Source organism: Psittacula echo, assembly GCF_963264785.1.
Source record: "Psittacula echo genome assembly, chromosome: 6".
Taxonomy (NCBI): Eukaryota; Metazoa; Chordata; class Aves; order Psittaciformes; family Psittacidae; genus Psittacula; species Psittacula echo.
Genome location: NC_137743.1, coordinates 21,233,992 through 21,254,238, shown reverse-complemented (window position 1 = coordinate 21,254,238; position 20,247 = coordinate 21,233,992). Strand labels below are relative to the sequence as shown.

General features: G+C 41.1%; 1 protein-coding gene across 5 annotated transcripts in view; it reads right to left on the bottom strand.

Moving 5' to 3' along the window:
- Window positions 1-20,247, bottom strand: part of MARCHF8 (membrane associated ring-CH-type finger 8) — a 108,169-nt gene that overhangs the window by 62,498 nt on the left and 25,424 nt on the right. The window lies entirely within an intron of this gene.

Below are 20,247 nucleotides of genomic sequence, written 5' to 3'. Positions count from 1 at the left end.
ATCCTACGGTTAAACCTCAAGGAGGCAAACTTTCTTACCAGTTAAAAAATGCAGTCTTAATGTCTTCCTCCAGCTCTCCCATTACAATTTTAAAACTGTGAATCAAGAAGCTTCCAGAGAATTACCAGGGCTGCCTAAGTGAGAGGGCAAGGGTGCTACACAAGCCCAGCCTTGTACACCATGAACTACAAGGTAAGCAACTGGGCTGAACACGACGGATGCAGGAGGACTATGTTATAGAGGGATCTTCTGGTTTTGCAAAGGAAGCCAGAGGGACTACACCTTATGAAAGGAAACATAATCATATGGCATACTCAGATTCTACACTATCAACAAACAGTAGCAGATTAAATATCTGAAATGAATCATTTAGAGTCCAACACACTTAATAGTTTTGAAACAGGGCATGTTATGTTCATTTCTGTATGACTGAATTTCAGAAACCACAGCAGATTGTAAATAATAAGCTGCAAGATTAGCTCTATCAATAGCAGGGTTCAAAACTCATATCTCAGTATTTTCATACCAGATGAGCTTCAATTAAACAGCAGAATACCCTTCCCTCCTGCGTCAGTCCTGTGGACTCTCATAAGGAACTAGTGTGAACAAACACTTTACAACCAAAATTTCTGTCTTAGCTCAACCTGGGCAACTGCACCACCATGAATTCACTCTCCAGACATTTTTAATATCTGGAAGACAGAGCTGAATTCTGAGAGTATTTCTTTCCAGAAACTCTAACTCTGAAGATAATGGAAATGGAGTGCTGGATGGTAGGGGAAATCTTCCAAATACACATGGTAAGGCTTTATATGCAGGGAAGTATGTATTTAGGCTTAGTTAAGAATTTCACATAGCCCAATGGATATTGACCCTTGTCCTCTTAGTACTTCAGGAGGTTAGGCCAAAGGTTGTGAAGGTTGGTTTCTAAATTCAATAGGCGCATTACAGCCATTAAGAAGAATTACGCAAACACAGTGAATTCAAGAGAAATCCGGTTTAATGACGTTCTGTACCAGTGTTATGCCACTGAACTCTCAGCAGAACTATGTCTGCACACCGCCAACAGGGCTACTCCCATGACACCATGTGTTAGGAGTAAGTTTCTGGGAGAAACAAACCAGAAGACAAACAGATTAGTGTGAGAGTAATTAAACAGCTTTTATTATTTCAGACAGCTCTCTCCATTGGGTATTCAATTTAAAACATGAGAGAATTAAAGCATATCTGCCTTCTAAAAAGGATCCTTCTTAGGGATTTAAATAAAAAATGTGTTTTTCTAACTTTTTAAAGAGTAATGGACTCTATGTTCTGAATCCATCTGTTCACTTAATGTAGCATACAAAGTTTGTGTTTCTTAAAACATCAGCATCTAAAATGATGGGATTTTCTCTAAAAATCTGTCCATTTAGAAAAACACACACACACACAAATTGGAAATGGGTATTGAAAGTCTAAAGCCGTGTGGCAGAAGTGACATGTGATATTCGATTACTTAATGTAGTACTAGAATCTTGCATCCCCAAAATAAAGCAACTTGCTTTTTGGCTGGGGTTTCCCCTCCCCCCCAGTATCAAATATTAAATAATCAAGTACTGGAATTTAACCAACGTGTTAATTGGTATTATTTATGAGAATGAAAAGAGCAATTTAAAAATTAAAGGCATTCTGCTGAACAGCTTTATATTTCACTTAAAACAAACAGCATTTTGTAGCATTTACCTGTACGCCTCAACAATCACACTGCTACTGTGAAAGAAACACAGAAGTGGTCCCACCACAGCAAGAACTGTGTATAGCAAAATCATCTTTCATTCATGCACACTTACTAGGTTAAACACGAATGGTGTGCGGCATCAGCTCACAGACATATTGTATCATTATATGATTATGCTAGGGGACAAGCTGAATAATTTTGGTTAAGTATTTAGCTACTGTCTGGCCAGTTAATTTTACAGTCAAATTTTGTACAGTCTATTTAGTTCCTCCCATTTTTAAATAACTGCAACCTCCTAGGGTAATTCTCTAGAAGACCATCTGCTCATTTCCTACAAATCCTCCTTTCAGACCTTACGCAAATTTCCAAGCTGCCAATCAGAACTTCTTTGATATCTGGGTGAAAAAACACTCCAATTATTCTGTACTGAAACATGCAGTACAAAAAGACTAGTTATCCCCAATCAGTAAAATAACGATAGTAAAGCAGGTCATTTCTTTGCAGCACATCTCACGCAGCAGGTAACTCCCTTAGTGGGATGAGCACTTGTGCTTTGAAAGGATGGTCACCATCCACGGACAGTTTGTCTCACATTTTTAGCTCATCTTATTCTCTTCCAAGTTTCTGCTTTTCCAAACACTCTTTTCTGTGACCATCTCAGTTGGTACTGCCTGGGAACACCTGGTGGACACTTCCAAGGTCTAACCCCAAAAAGAAGATTAAGGGAAAGAAGAACCCATTTGTATGGCAAAAGTGTAATGGGGGAAAGATAGGATGAGGAAGTGTTAAATACCAAGCAGCGTTTCCTGACTGTGAAACCACATCATCATGCTTGTCTGTGCAAGTGCCTGCACTGCTCCTTCTCAGGCTTCTGAAATGCTGCAGGCTGCACAGATCCAATGTTACACCAGACTTTTTCCAAATAAACAAAGCCAAAGGGAGTTTCAGCAATCAGGAACACACTGAAGAAGCTAACAGACTTTGATCCAGCAGATGTTTCTCCAAGCCTATGTGAATTTCACAGTGGAAAAAAGAAGTGAGGATTCTGTATCTATTTTTAATTAAATTAGCACCAGTATCCAAAGTCTGTACCAAACATTCACAAATTCCACAGAACATCCCATGCTTCCATGGAACAGGCAGAAAGACAGTACCTGTGGGTAGGAGCTGACTTTTGACTGCTGCCTGTGCCCAATCCAAATGCTTGTCGCTGCAACAGTAAATTCACAATGCTGCAAAGCAATATAACAATGCTTATCCAAGTAAGTGGGCGTCAAATGCTTACACCACGTACTGTGGGTGTCACTAATGCACCTACAAACCAAGAGTGGTGTATAACAATATGGCCTGAAGACGTTTTCCAAATAGCATTAAAAGATCGATTGCAGAAAAAAACCCCAACAAACCAAATCCACAAAAAGCACTTCAGACTAGAGAAAAATGGATGATTGAACATGAAATGAAACCACCAAGCAACTAAGGGCATATTAAGCTTCCTAAACAGTTTTATTTCCCCTCACATCTACAGCTTTGGCTCTTTGTTCCGCTTTTTTGCCTCAGAAAATACAGCAGAGTTCAGAACAGTGGATTGCACACCAGTTCTCCCCAGCAAAACTGCATAGGCAGGAACTAGTTAAGACACTTTCACAAACATTTGAGAAATCTAAGAAAAAAAGTAAAAACCAGAACTTTGTTATAAAGAGGAACTGTAGCAGCTTCCTCAGAAGTTCCTCAAAAAAAAAACAAACAAACAAAAAACAAACTAAAAAAGCCCCAACATCAGATTCAAAACTCATGACAGCTAAAACCCACCTAACATTGCACAAGAAGAACTCACCAGAAAGAATGCAACAGACATGCAGACATGGTGGTCAGGACTCTGCATTAAACATCCCCAAAAACTCTAGTTATAAACCAGAACCTCACACACTACACTTATTTCTGGCTTAACGACTGAACTGAAAAACAGTAGGGCCATCAAAACAGGTTGATCTTGCCTGCCTTCCTGCACTCTCTAATCCATCAAGACTTGTGTGTGTGTTGGCTAGACTTACTACAGGTAGCCAGATAGAAGTCAGTCTTAAAGGACTTCCATGTTCTACCTCTTGTGTTCCAGATGGGTACCTCCACACTGCCTTTGGCGACAGACGGCATGTGGGCACCAGAGCCTGACACCAAATTGCTGGTGGTGGACTGTGAGCAGACCAGAGTGGACGTTCTCTGGAAGAGGATAAATTGTCAGAGTGCATTTCAGAAGGGGGCAGAGGACAGACACCTGGGTTTTGCTGGATGAGGTATTGGTGAGTAGCACTTTCAAAGTACTTCCTTTAAATGAGTAGCTGTAGCACTAGGGGTAAGGAGAGGTCAAACAGAAGTCTTTAAGGAACTTCAGAGCTCTTGTAATGATTAGCTACCTGCTTCACAGGTGGGCTGAAACCAACCAAGCTGCTTAAACATTTAAACTCAGATACTAAAACTCCTGAAAGCAAGTATTTGGATCTTGAGATGGTATCTAGTACATTCAATACGTATTTCCAATCTCTCCTGGGGGCAATGGGAAGATTCCTGGCAGTTGGGAGACAGAGCTACAGGGCTGGGCAGAGGCTAGAACTGGGAACACTTTCGGGAGATAAGCAACTGCCACCTGTCCTCAGTGTCAGACTGGGTGGACTGGGGCGAGTTCAAAATGCTCATGAGCTAGGAGCAATAGCAGTGCTCTCTACTGTATCTACATTCAGAAGGAAACGGAGGTTCATAAATGACAAGGGGTAAAGCCAGAACAGAACAGCATGGCATGGACACGATACTGCAAGAATGGAAGCTCTGAGGGGGACAACACAGCCCAGCCACACAGGTTGCCTCTCTCCCCAGCCGCACTCATAGGAAAGGCCCAGTTTCCCATGGAAACTGCAAGCTCCGCTACTCAGTCAGCTCATTCTAGTAATCATTAGAAAGCATGTTTCAAAACAGCACTATTTATTCAGGCTTCAAACCACAAGGAACAAATAGTGTAAAATGTGGCCCTAATACCTGGGCACATTACCCACTCACAGAATTCTCCCCAGTAACACTTGCAGAAGAAATGTCCCTCACACCAGCTGAGCTCATGATGCACTGGGAGAAAGTGCTGTCTTGCTGCAGACATGCTTGCCCCATCTGTTTTCTGGGGTTTGTTTTTTTGCCAGCCTAGTATCTTCTGTGAACACTTCCCTCATAGTCTGTTTTAGCTCACCAAAACTCCCACCTTTAATTTAGTATGTCTGATATGGTGGAGCATTCCCTTTTATTTCTTTTCCCATATGTTTCCATCTAAAAATGGAAAAAATGATACCAACAGAAAACATGTTAAATGGTGAAGACCTGACTCCTCATAGATGTGAAGTCAGCCTTGTCAACTGAAAATCAAATGAAGATGTTCCTGCTCGTTCCACAAGATTGGGGCTAAAGCAGTTGTTAGTCAGTATTTTCAATAATCATCTGGAAATGAATTAAAAAAACCCCAAAACATAGGAGTTGCTACCAGTTACATTTACAGGTGACACAAAGTTCAGCTGAGTAGTAAAAATTATGAGGTTTACAGCCACTTCATAGACACTGAACATGTGAAATTGATTTGAGGGGGGAAAGACTGTACTCAAACTGCATTTTATTTTCAACACATTAAAGTGACAGAGGCTGTGACTGCAAGTTATAGAGGCTTCAGTCTGTGAAGTACAGAATTTAGGAAGTTGAAGCGACAACTGCAGATGAGAACCTGACTGAGGTTTAAGGACAGGATCAATGCCTTTCACCCCTGCATTATAGCAAGTACAGATCAAGTAGAGATCAGTTTTGCTTTTGAAGCCCAGCATTGCCAAGTTAGGTGTTGGAGAAATGAGGGAGCACAACCACTGGAACACCACCAAAACTCTAGAAGCAAAAGTAGCACAGCTTGCCTTGTAATCAAGACACTTGAATCTCACATGTCCCAGTCTTTCCTTTCAAAAAGGAGAAGGGGCTCAATAGGACCTCTTTCCATCCCTTACTCCCCCCCAGATGTTTTCAAGGCTGTGGGAAACACTCTACTGGGAGAGAGTCAAGAATTTTATCTGTAAGTTTATCTAAAAAGTAGATGACCAACTTGTTTGTAACACACTGATAGGTCCAAAAGCACAATTAAAGAGCCTGTTCTAATTAGTAGAGAAAGAGTCACCAACAACCAGCAGCTGGGAGCTGAAGCCAGAAAAACTCAGAATTAAAAAATAAAAATAAAGCTGGGTGTGGTTTCTGTAAACTGTGATGGTGGTTGGCATGGAAACAAACTACTGAGTAAGACAGAAAATTTACCCTTCAAGTCAAGGGTGAAGGTTAAAGTGCCTCTTCCAAAACACCAAGAGTTACAGGTTCAGTGTACGCTGCATCTAGTCACCCCCGTAATACAGGTTATTACAAGTCAGATGTGGTCATCCCTGCTAGCCTTCAACACCACAAACTTCATAGGAGTCATTAAGATAAAACAAGCCATTCTCAAACAGACTGATGGGAAACGGTTTTGGGGTGGGAGGTGCTGCTTTTATTCTGCTGACTTCAATTCAGACAATCAGCTCTTTATTACCACTGCCAAGAAATACATGAACATATATTTATTTTAAATAGCTATATTCTGCTTTGCACATTAAAAAATTACATACAAAATAGCTCCCTTTTTATTTTTATTATTATTTATTCAACCTGTACTCCAACATGCCCTTTCCTCTTCCTCATGAACTTCACCATTGTATGATGATACAGATTTTTCACTTGGCGATTTGAAGCAATATAAGCCAAATAAATCAAGGTTTTCATATTAATCACAGAAAAGAACTAGTTCAGTTCTATTCCCAGCTGTAAGGGCAGAAGGTATCTTTTATTAGTTTAAGTACAAACTGACACTGCCAGTACCAAGTGGCCCTAATTTGCAAATGTTTCCATTAAGTACCCTAGCGCTTCCCTTTTAAGTGCTTAACTTAAAACAGCTATGGGTTTAAAGTTTACAGGTATGCAGTAGCTATGCTTCCCTTTCTGCAAGTGTTCCAACCTTTGTGTTTGGGAATAGGAACATCCTGTTCTAGGGGTCACTTCCACATTTCTGCCTGTGGATGTCTGAGTAACTCCAGTGTCTCTGGAGTACCTGATGTTTGTCAGCAGCCATAGGGGAAGGCACACTGAAGCACTTCATGTGGAAAGCAGCTTATTAATTGCTGTTACATTAACCAGCTCAGAGAAATTAAGATGCAAACGTCAGCAAAATGTTCCACTTGGTTGCATATGAGCCTGCTTTGCAATCTTTACCCAAATAATGTGCTTTCATCCATCTGCATTACAGTAAACATAACTAAAGAAGACTGCGTGTGTATGTGTGGGGAACCAAGAAACAACTCCTATTCTGTGGGATTAGTCACGTTTCACTGTTGTTACACATAAAACCTGAAGCCATAAATTATGTAAGCCACTTGCTGAGGGAAACTATGGTGATGTTTCAAACTGATGATCCAGGAACCACCTCTGGTACCTACTGCTTGGCAATAGTTACTAGAAATAGGAAGGCAGATGATTGCCAGAAAAAAACTTTACAACAGGTGGGGGGCTGTGCATCCAGTCACAACTGACTAAAACATTTCTTGTCCTGAAACTTTCCATTCAGAAAAAGCTAGTATGTATAACAAGGATATTCTGTGACCACTTTAAAAGGAAACAAAACAAAACAATTTATTAGTTGGTACTCAAAAAAAGAACCAGCTCCTACAACTTTCAAACCAACTTTTTCAAGCTCCTCTCCCCAAGTCCTAAGAGAAGAATAATCTCATACTTCTTCCAAAAGTTTGATGCCAATCCATGATTTTGATCAAGATGTGGTCATGGGATCTAAAATATAGTATAGAAGGGAAAATAAAAGCTAAAGAAGAAAAAAAAAAAAAAAAAGAAATATTGCAGACCAGTCACTTCCATGGGCTGTATGATACTGCCTGGCATCAACATAAGTTGCAGAGGTGATCAGACACAATTCCTCTTGTGTGAGTGACATCCATCCCTGTAGGGCCTCAGAGGACTTGCAGACATGCCTGCTTGTATCTGCCTTGGAAACAGGGTATTGAACTATGGAACTATAATATTCCTTTGTATACACTACTCACCACACACTAAGATGCACAGAGCTGTTGTTTCTAGCAAGCATCTTCTCTATTTAAGAGAGGTCAACATCTCCCACCCAGGGAAGCAAAAATCTAGCACGAGAGATGTTTCACATTAGCTCAAACTTGAGAGCCACCTCTCAAACGAGTCCTGGTGCTCACTGAAAAGCAATCCTGAAATAGCATGAAGAAGAGACAGCATGGGTTGCCATTCTTTTATCTCATTTATTGTTTTTCTAGTAACAAAGTACAGATGAAAGGATAGTACAATGGCTCAGAAAATTCCTGTTCAAAGAATAAACTGCCTCCACACAGATTTGCAGTATAACATGGATAAGCTTTTAGTGTCCATTTTTGACAGCTCTCTACAGAAACTAATGGATTAACTAAATGGCTAATACAAAGCTCCACCTGCAGAAGAAAGACCAACTACTTTGTTGCAAAAGACTTCCATGACTAAGATAAGTTCAAAGAAAAAAGTTCACACCTATTACTGTACATACTGTACCATACCTCCACATCACCTCTCTTTTCTGCACTCATTTCTTCACCAGCCTCACAAATCAAGTCTGCTTTGATCACACTTATAGGAGTTGCAGCCAATTGATCAGTATCCTCAGGAGCCATGATCTCAGGTGCACTGCAGTGTTGCTAATTGTTGTGTTCTTCCCTGTACACGCAAGCCTACTGCATCTGTTACTGAAATGGCTCCTAGACTGGCCTTGCTGGTTGAGATCACCTCTCTTTTGATCTACCAGATCACCACTGTAACTGCAAGACTATACATTTTAAAGTGCACCTGAACTAGTAAAAGCATCTCAAGAATTTATTCCACCTCATCTGTTCTGCAAGTTTCCTATCTGCTAATATCACTCACTGCTCTCTGTATCTTCATCTGTGAATCTCAAGCCTGTTATGGGTATTAGCTAACATGAACAATCCTCATGATATAACCATGTAGACAAAAGAACTGAAGGGTGAAGTACTTTAAGTGGTGACTGCCAGCACCAAGAGCTGGGGAGGAAGAGCTGTAAGATATTGAGGGGCACACACACAGATGGACACTGAGGTTGGAGGAAGGCAGGGACTCCCAGGAGGGGTTCCCACTCAGTTTCAACATCAAGGCTGCTGGGACGTACTACCTTACGCAGTAATGGGATAATCCCATCTTGTAGGAAGGCCTCTCCACATTTCTGCTGGCGGTCTTAACCTCTAGGTTTGGAAAGCAATTTGGTACATCCTGGAGCAGCAGACCAATGTGTTGATAAATTGTGTATGTGAGAGTAATAGTATTTAATTATATGGTTATGTACTATTGCTTGACATCCTGAAGCTTGTCCAAGAAAACTGGGACAAAGGATAAACACAGTACTGTTACTAAAAATCATACATAAACATAGTGATGATCACTGAAATGAGCTGACACACCACATAAACCTGTTTCCTTTGTGGAAAGATCAAAATGTCTGTTAAAGCTGTGGATTATCTTGCACAAACTATCCTGCATGAAGACAGTTGCTAGTAATGTATAATCCTAGAATATGACCTCTGCATTAAAAGGTAAACCTGAAATCAGAAGAATGAATGAATTGAAAGACTAGCAGAAACACATGGTTCTGGTACTTTCCTCCTTATTGGCAAGATCTCTATGTTTGTTTGCAATAAGAATGTGATATGAAGGAGTTACAAAAGCACAACAGAATCACAAGCAAAAGACAATTCTTGCTCCTATGCTCTGTAGACAGGATGATGTACTCTCCAATGTTACAGCACATTATCTACAGGAAAAATATTTTGCACAAACAATGTGCTAAAGAGACATTAAATAAGCAACAGAACATTTACACCTTTGTTTGGTTGTTGGTTTTTTGTTTTGGTTTGGTTTTTTGGGTTTTTTTGTGGGTTTTTTTTTCCTTCAAGAATGGGCTTTCAGGTGAAAGCAAAGGCAAAAGAAGTATTTTGGCTTTTATATGAAGATGTTGTGGATCTCTAAGGTTTCTTCTCATTTTAGAAGCACATGAGTCAAGCATAGGTAACAGCAACAAATGCCTGCTTATAAACTAATTCAAGAACATCAAGCAGCAAGTAATTTTTCACACCTAAAGCAATTTAGAGAATACTTTAAAAACAGGGACAAAAATTCCTCCAAACCCCCGTAGGTTCAGTGAGATATGAAGCACAAAATACTTAACTAAATGAACACAACCACACACTAGTTCCAGTTAACAGATTTTACTTCAAAGTTAGAAACTAACTTTGAATTAACTATCTTGAATTTTACTTCAAAGTTAGAAAAAAATCTGATTGACATTTCAGAGATAAATAGCCATAAATAATTCTATGCCTGTGAGATCTAGAGTAGTGATTTTCCAAGGTATAAATACTTAAAAGTAGGAAATGCAATTACCCTTCAAGGTGGTAAGGCACACTGGAAATCTTGTGTCTCCAAATCCAGCTTTGACATAGATTCAAGTAGGTTACACAAGAAATTGAAAGGTACATCCCATTTCTTCACTATAAGGTCCCTGAGAAACCTAAGCATAAGATACAAACTTATTACTGAAAATGTTCTAGTGTTAACTGTTTCCACACTCATAGAATCTGAGTATGTAAATATGTGCTAAACATGCAGACTTGCAGTTACACTGACAGATGCATAATATGTGTCCAAAGCATTTAGTAACATGGTCCCAGACTCTTGCCTCCAGGAACACCATTGATGCTGCACCCTTAAAGAAGAAGGTGGAAACACACAGAATTCACTTAGCACAGGGGTGAAGCCAAATGCTGCAGATGTGAGGACACAGCCACCTGTTGTTAGGTCCATAAGGAATCAGAGGCAGTCTACACTCAAGCATATGAAAAAATTATAAATGGGCCAACATCAAAGCAGTGCTTATTTAGAGGAAGAGAACTGGATTGTAAATAAACTTCCACAAATACGGGATCCCATTTTTCCTTTTGTCTTTGAAGATGTCAAAACTCTCTTGACCCACAGAAAATGAAATTCTTAATTTCAGCCACTGACCTCAAGGAACAGACATGTGGACTTGCTCAGTAATAAAAGCACACTTTGACTTGTGGCTGGCACGAAAAATCTCCATAAGCAACTTCCTAAAACAGGAGCAATGTCTGCTACCAAAGGGAAACATGTTTTGTAGCAGACAAGAGACCATCACTTCTGCAACCAAGAGAAGCTGAATAGATCCCAAAGGAGGATTTTGTTTCTAGGTGTGAGGACTATTGACTCAGAAGGCTGTTCTCCTGAGAGCTTAGATTTCAGCAAAACTTGGAGGAGCAGTTTCTAAATAATAAATTCCCCCATCAAGAATTCTTCATAAACAAAATAAAGGCCAAACAAGTTCAGGGGTGCAAACATAAACCTAAAGTTAAAACTGTAAACCACTGGGTGCAGGGTTTAAAGGGACATCAGCAACTTGAAAGCTAGAGCAGTTTTAAAAACTCTTAAGTTCAAGTACTTTAAGGGTATTACACTACAGCATGCCTCCCTGGCAGAACTGTTAAGTCTTGTTCTTCTCTCAAAAAAACCCTAAACAAAACAAAAGCTCAAACCAACCCAAAGCCCAGCCTACTTTAAGTATTTCACCCTTTACAGAAACACACCCATCTGAAAGAGCAAGTCAACAAAGTCACTCACAACACATCAACAACATCCAACAAGAGGAAAAATCCTGTACTTCTGGTGCCTCTCATTTACAGAAATTACCTTTAATAAACAAAGAACTACAAAAATCAGTGCGCAGGAACCTGACAGTATCACTTCAAAGAAACAGCATAGCCACTGGATGATCTAAATCACTGCAAAGAACAATCAGGGCCTTGACTCATGCCTTTGTGGAGCTGCGATAATTTCAGTGGCTCTCTGCACTGACACAGATATTTATACGCACATACAGCTCACTGTGGGACCAAGGCTGACACACGCTTCTTGTTAGAAAGCAAACAAGCAAGCATGCTTTTGCCAGGGAATTAAAACCCACTAAACTAAAATTAAATTTAAAACCACTAAAACTCTAAAATTTTGAACTCAGATCCAGGGCTCCCTTTATGGGAAGCTGCTGCACATTAACATACACCAGAAACATCAACAGACCTGCAAAAAACCACCATCAAAACATATTTGGCTATCACATAATTAAATAGCACCAGTACTTCTTTTACAAAATCATAGTTTTGAAAGAATGACTCTCAGCTTGTTCAAGTGAACTGCAGTGAAAGCTAGACAGATTTTGTTAATATCAGAGAGGTGGTTTAAAAATTCTGGTTAATGCAACAGCTACAGATCATAATAATTAACTCAAAGGTTCTGGTTTTGAGACACCAAAGCAAGGAGTTCACATGCAGTAACCAAAATCAAAACACAAGTTTTATGTAAATAAGTCTGATTACAAGAAAACAGCAAAACCTGAAACTTCCAAAGTTTCTTTTCTTCTCTGAGGCACCACTAAATAAAACCCTGTGGCTGTACCAACTGCTGTGAGTTTTTATGATGTTTACTGAATTTTTAGAAAAAGAGTTTTCTCCTTTTCTTCAAATCCTTTTCAGTAACCACTTCCCGCAGTTTGCCTTTCGTAATTCATCTCCACTCAGAAGCCATCTGCTCCTTTCCTCACACACACATGCTGTACACACTCCAAGACAAACACAATGCAGAATCAAACGGCATGATCCGACTTTTTTTGTTAGGACTGCTCAAGCGGGAGCAGCTCCCTCCCATCCCGTCCCTCCCTCCCACTCCCCGCCTCCTCTCTTCCCCCTCCACTGGGGTTTGCTGGTAAGCAGCATCTCTAGCTTCCAACAGTGGGGCTCAAGAGGACCAGCTTCCCATTCTGCACACAAGTCCATAAAGAGCAGAATGGATTTGGGAAGGTCACAGCATTTTTGCACATTCACCACAAGCAAGATGAAATGATGCCAACCTGCAAGAGGAGCACCCCTCTGATCTCCATGCACCCCTTGCTCCTTATGTGCTGCAGCAGAGCTTTAGGCCAGCTCAGCAGAACCAGTAGTAGAGTGGGACTCTGGCAAAGCAGTCATCTTGGAGGACCTAGTTGCAAACCCTTCCAGCTGCTCAGCTTTTATCCATACACCTGAAGCCCTTTACAAGGCTACCCAGCAGTACTAGTCCTCCTTCATAGATGGAAGGAGGACAGCGAAGGCACTCTAGGGACTTGCCCAACACCATCTAAGCAAGGCAGTAAGAGACAGACAAATGCCAAATTCTAGACCGCTGGTTTAATCCAGGCCTGCCTACGCTCTGTGTTTCTTGCCACCTTTCCAGGTGCCACACAGAAGGGAACGATAGCGGTGCTCTTGCCAGGGACACACAGGAGAGAAGAAGAAAGCCCTGAAGCTGGCAAGGGGTAGGAACAGTGGCAACTGCCCATAGGAAGAAGGCAGGCAGGCAAGAGCAGAAGGAGCACCTCAGGCACTCACACCACTGCCAGATGCCAAGATGTTTATAGAGAAAAGAAATAGACAATGCCCCTTAACAGCAAGTTCAGAAGGGCACAGAAACTGCTAAGTGCTATGCCAAGGAAGGGTTTGATACAAGTAATAGTTCAGTTGTCTTGACAAGCACAAGAACAACTCTCTAATAACCAACAGGAGAGATCACAAGCAGGGTGGTATTCAAGCACTTATAAATGAACTCATGGAAAAGAGAGAGGCAATTGGTGTGAAGCAGTTTCTAAAGCAATTTTCCTATTTACTTAGTACTCCTTACTAGACTGTTTACCTGTTAAAAGCAATCAGAGTGGGAATAGGTTTAGGCACCTGCTCCTACACAGAGATGTCCTAAAAATGTGTGTTTTAGCACAGAAATCAGCCATGGAAATACCACACTTTCAGCACCGCAGCACAGCTTCAGGGATACAGTTTGGAAGGATGTCACAGCCACCTTAGTTATCTGTTGCATTCTCAAATGACAAGGTCTGAGAAATAATATCTGCTCCCAGACTGCGGAAATTAAAGCATTTCCACTGCAGCTCTTCAGGGGTGCTTCTGTCACAAGCTGTCTGCTGTGTCAAAAAATTGTCAAATTACTACTTTTTAAAAAGCGGGAAGCACAACATCAACTTTTTCTGCGAAATGCTTTATGATCCATTGAAAAATGTGATAGCTAAAAGTCAAGGTTTGAATAGTCAGGAAATTACTTTGCTATTCCCACTTTGAGGCCAAGTCTATAAGCAGTACAGCAGGACACTCATGCTGCTTTCCCATGGAAGAGTTACAGGATACCCAGATAAAAATTCTTCCACAGTTAACCAGTTTCTATACAAAGCAAATTTAATAAAGGAAAAATGCCAGGCCCAGTGTTAATATACAACACAGCTACACATGAACACACAAATCTCAGTAGAAAAATATTAAGGTGAAATTCCCAAAGGATTTGCAGCCTGGCTGCTTAACGAATTATCTGCTTCAATGGGCAAGCAAAACCACACACACACATCAATGCCTGAATATTTGGATCAAGTTCAGTCAGTCAGAGCCCACATTCACATGCTCAAAGTCCAAAAAGTGAATGGAGAAAGACCACAGAGTGCTTCTGTACCTTAAAACCAATATAATAGCTCTCAAAGTGTCACACTGGATTCCACAGCGTAAAGCATGCACTTTTATATTGAGTTACTGATCTACGACTAAAAATTCTTGCAAATGCATCTATCCCTTTTTTTTCCATCCTTCTTCAAGTAAGTCCTGCTTTTTCAGTATGACATGGCTTCTTTGAACCAACAGGCCATAATGCCTTTCCTGTTACAGGATACAAGAAATCATTAAGACAGTAGAAGAAATTTAGCAAGATGCAGAACAGTGCCTCTCAACGTAATTTCATCCAGGCAAGACAGGCAGTCATGGTATCTCTAAGATAACAGCTTTGAGAAGCATCTGGAGATATTTGAGATGATCACAGCATCTCTGCTGAGCACACAGCAGCCAGTAACACTACACAGCACTTGGAAAACAAGAAGATAGTTCCTCAAAAGCAGAGGACAGAAAGGAGTTTTGGTCAATCAAGCAGAATTAGCAAGTTAAATTTAGACTAGAACATTCATCTGCTTCTGTGATAAATGCTACATGATCTTTGCTGACAACTCAATACTGCTTTGCAGGACCAAGCTACTGCGAAGAAAGAGTAGTGTGCACCCAAAATGACTTGCACCAACATCTTGTGATCTCTCATTCAAACACTGATCTTGTCCATCTGCAGAGACCTCACTTGGAGTATTGTGTGCAGTTCTGGTGTCCTCAACACAAAAAGGACATGGAACTGTTGGAACAAGTCCAGAGGAGGGCCACGAGGATGATCAGGGGACTGGAGCACCTCCTGTATGAAGACAAGCTGAGAAAGTTGGGGTTGCTCAGCCTGAAGAAGAGAAGGCTGCATGGAGACCTCATAGCAGCCTTCCAGTATCTGAAGGGGGCCTATAGGGATGCTGGGGATGGACTCTTCATCAGGGACTGTAGTGATAGGACAAGGGGTAATGGGTTAAAACTTCAAACAGGGGAAGTTTAGATTGGATATAAGGAAGAAATTCTTTACTGTGAGGGTGGTGAGGCACTGGAATGGGTTGCCCAGGGAGGTTGTGAATGCTCCATCCCTGGCGGTGTTCAAGGCCAGGTTGAATGAGGCCTTGGGTGACATGGTTTAGTGTGAGGTGTCCCTGCCCATGGCAGGGGGGTTGGAACTAGATGATCTTAAGGTCCTTTCCAACCCTAACTATTCTATGATTCTACGATTCTATAGGACAGGAGGCCATGGTTGGGAAGTACTCACATGTTTTCAGAAGAGCAATGTAGAAGCTATTGCTCAGGGAGCAGAACTCCCTGCAGTAACATTTACTAAGAGCTTGGTTTCAGCAAACCAGGCACAAAGCCCTCAAATAGGCAACAAAACAAAGCCAGAGCAACACCTCAACCACATGCCAGCATCAGATCCTCATTTCCAGGCCAAATCCTGAGAGCTGTTTGCTTTTTGACACATTAGGAAACATCACTGCCAGCCTGTAACCCACCAAACAGGGGCGGGGGAGGTTGTAGCATCTCACAAACAATAGACTAACAGTGACACTGTTAGTCACTCTCCCTTAAATTAGGTAAGTATCAAGCTATTCCTAGTGAAGGATAAGTAAGAAGCTAATGACGGTTATTAACCGCCCTTAAATCTAACAGTTCATCTGAGTTAGACGCAAGAGCCATAATCCCTTTATGACCTTCCCTATTTTCACTGGGAAAACAGACAAAGTTTCATGAAAAACTGCTATTAACCACAGTTCTCAATTATTTTAAATCCTGAAAATTACACTAACCCAAATCAGAATCTACCAGGCTCTGGTAATTACACATATCACTGAGGACTTAAAATGGAAACAGTAGGCAGGAGCTGTGCTTTTTACCACCTCTTCAAATACAGCAGGATTTCTGTCCCAGACCTCCACAGGTATTGAATGTAAATGTTAATCTGCCATGAGGCATGCCTAGGGACTATAAATCACCCAGTTTGAGAAACTGGATTATAATGATAAAGGTGGTAAGGATTTTTTGCTATTCTTCACTGTTAGTCACAAATCATTAGCTCAGAAAACTTGCTCTTGTAGCAAGGAAAACTATCACTAAAACAAGCCAAGCCTTAACCTGAAATACAAACGCTACAACTTGACCAGAAGTGTGAAAGAGAAGAAATAGTAAGAGATCTGAACTATTCAGCTTGATATTTTTTCCTGTGAGCCTCTACTACAAATGTGGAAAATTAAACACATCCATAATCACAAAAGATAACAGAATGGAATGAAAAGCATTTTCCTTCTGGGAATAGGACAAACACTGATTTTTCACAGACTAGTGAATTTCTTTCTCTAAGCACATTGGTACTTCATTTTCTGCTGCTGTGCTGCTTGAGCCTTTCCTCTGAAGGACTTCTTACAATGCAGGATGCAGGTACAGACAAGCCAAAGATCTAGTCTGAAACAGCAAGAGCAAAAGTAAGACAAAATCTCATCTGCTACTTGACACTTTACTCACCTTGGCTTTAGCCAGAGCTTAGCAATAAATAGGGGAGATATGCACATGAGTCTGCTCAATCTACAAAGCACACACCTGACAATGGACTTGGCCTAAGAACTTAGCCTGGTATTACAAAGCAAGCCAACATATATATCTTTGAAGTACTAATATTGGCTTTGCTTGTGGTTTGGGGTTTGTTTGATTTTGTTCAGATTGGCAAGTGGCTTTGTACAACTCCAAAATGTTTTATGACCACAGTACACACATTTGTTTGAGGTGCTTACTATTGTCCCTATACAGAAAAGGTAAGGAGTGTTTCTATTACATAGTGAAGATAAGGTAGAGAAAATCATGGCACTTGATTAAAACCATGAAATGTTGCACTTGCTCCTGAAAAACTATTAGATGTTTATACAGAAATCCATGAGAACTGTGTCTAGGCCACCCAGAACACAAAGAAATAACTGTGAGTGGGGTTGCATAATGAGAAGTCACACAACTGAAATATGAAAGCACTGAAGTTATGAAACTGAACTGCAAATGCCTTCCTCCTCAGTTTTACCTAGTGTCTGTTCCCTTGTACAGCAGATATTACTAGGGCACAAAAATAAGCTGCAACTGCTCAGCAGATTTGCTCAACACAGGATCATGCTCCTCTTTATCTTGCAGTGGTTTCTATCTCAAACAGAAAAAAGGCAGTTTGAAGTAAATAAAAACGTGGCAGTGACAATCTACCATTTCTTTTTCTTGCATCCTATCTCCACTCTACTGCATACTGCAAATATAAACAAAACTCACAGTCATGGCCAGCAGGTCCTTATTGCACCCAAGAGATACAGGGACTCTGACTAGCAAGTAGCCTTGAATGTCCTAACTGATGCAATAGGAAAATTTAATTGGATTGGTCAAAGTCAGCACATTAACAACTTGACTACCCTCCAGCTCACTTGTTAGTTCCAGCATTAAAGGTTAACATGAGAAGCAACACAGCTTGCTGGAGTGGGGAAGAACACAGAAGGGCCAAGCTGTGGCTCATTAGCACAGGAGCAGCCTCAGCGTCAGTATAGCTGTGCATTGAGGATGGCAGGCAGTTGTGGTTGCAGTTGTGGTTCCAGTACTGGTTTTGGCAGAATAGAGGACACTTGAGGGATGAATGAATATGCTTATGGAGACAGGAAGGACAAGACTTGGGAAACATGAATTGTTTCCAGGTTAGCTTAATCTACTGTTTGTATAGTCACAGTCCCTGTTATTTCCTCTACAATACCGCAAGTATTTAAATATTCTCTTAGGTTTTAAATATCCCAAGGCATGAAAGTACAATAGCAGCCTGGCAGGGAAAACAATAATCAACATTACAACTAGTTATCATGAAGAAAACACAGGGGAGATTTGTTAACATTGAAGTTGCTGTGTCAGAAATGAACAAGTATAGAACGAGACATGGGACTCCCACTTCTGAGCTCATTGCATGGTCAAAGTTACCATAAGCTGTTCGCATCTTATCAGTCTCCTAATCCCCACCACCCCAGGGGGTTGTAGTTAATTCACAGCACTGCCCTGCTTTTGGCAGAGAGACTGTTTTAGCGTAATCAGTTTTCATATGGGAAGGGACTGGAAGGAAGAAACAGCAGAACCCTCTTACCTAGATGGCAACTATGTGCAGAAGTAAGAGATTCCAGCATACTGCTGAGACAAGGTGATTTGTGGATTTAGAGGACCCCATCTGTGAGGATAACTTCTTGCCTAGTCTTGGCAACCAAAAGCAGCAGTATGCCAGCCTAATTAAGTACTGGTTTAAGAATCTGAAGAGCCAGAATCCATTTTAAGATGTTACTAAGGAAAACACTCAAAAAAATAACAATAGGCCAACTTATTTTTACTGACTCACTGGTGACTTTGGTAGGTGCTATTTGGACAGCTGACAGGTGAGGAGAGTAGTCAGGGCAGATGATCCTAACACACGAGGAACAACTTATTTTATCCTACCCAAAGTTTGTCTTAATGAATCCCTTTGTGTAACATGACAGTGCCTTTATACCCCTTCTATGTAAGCTACACCCTAGATCTGAGGATCCTGTATCTCCTACTACTGAGAAATTCACAAAACAAGCTCTGCTGTTGTACCATAATGTGAATGTTCTCTTGATCTGATTTTATGTTAGAGTAAACCTAAAAAAATCACAAAGAGGTTTCTATGTAACTGACAGATAATGCAAAATTCAATGCAGTGCAGTGTACACTAAAGCATGATGCACACTAAGGTCTTTGGGCTGGATCAGAGAGACAGTCCAGGAGTAAATAAGGTTGACACATGAAGACTAGTAAGAATTCTTAAGTAGCCTATTGATCAGATTCTATTATACTTATAATCATTAGATACTTCAGATATTTTTGCATTCTGGTTCTCATTACCACCACAAGACCTCAAAATTATTCCATTCATACATGCTGCCAAGTTAAAAATACAAATCGTATCTTCAGAAAACAGTATGTATGGGTATGTATTTCCTTCCTTGTGAATCCTAATCACTATGAACCATAATGATCAGGTAGTGAGGTGGATCAAGAACTGGTTGAAAGGAAGAAGGCAGAGAGCTGTGGTCAATGGGGCAGAATCTAGCTGGAGGTCTGTGACTAGTGGAGTCCCTCAGGGGTCGGTGCTGGGACCAGTGCTGTTTAATATTTTCATCAATGACCTGGATGAGGGAACTGAATGTACCCTCGGCAAGTTCGCTGATGACACTAAACTGGGAGGAGTGGCTGACACACCAGAAGGCTGTGTTGCCATTCAGCAAGACCTGGACAGGCTGGAGAGTTTGGCAGGGAGAAACTTGATGAAATTCAACAAGGGCAAGTGTAGAGTCTTGCATCTGGGGAGGAAAAACCCCATGTACCAGTACAGGTTGGGGGTTGACCTGCTGGAAAGTAGTGAAGGGGAAAGGGACCTGGGGGTCCTGGTGGATAGGAGGATGACCATGAGCCAGCAATGTGCCCTTGTGGCCAAGAAGGCCAATGGCATCCTAGGGTGCATTAGAAAGGGTGTGGTTAGTAGGTCAAGAGAGTTTCTTCTCCCCCTCTACTCTGCCTTGGTGAGGCCACATCTGGAATATTGTGTCCAGTTCTGGGCCCCTCAGTTCAAGAAGGACAGGGAATTGCTTGAAAGAGTCCAGCGCAGAGCCACAAAGATGATTAAGGGAGTGGAACATCTCCCTTATGACGAGAGGCTGAGGGAGCTGGGTCTCTTTAGCTTGGAGAAGAGGAGACTGAAGGGTGACCTCATCAATGTTTACAAATATGTAAAGGGTGAGTGTCAGGATGATGGAGCTAGGCTTTTCTCAGTGATGTCCAGTG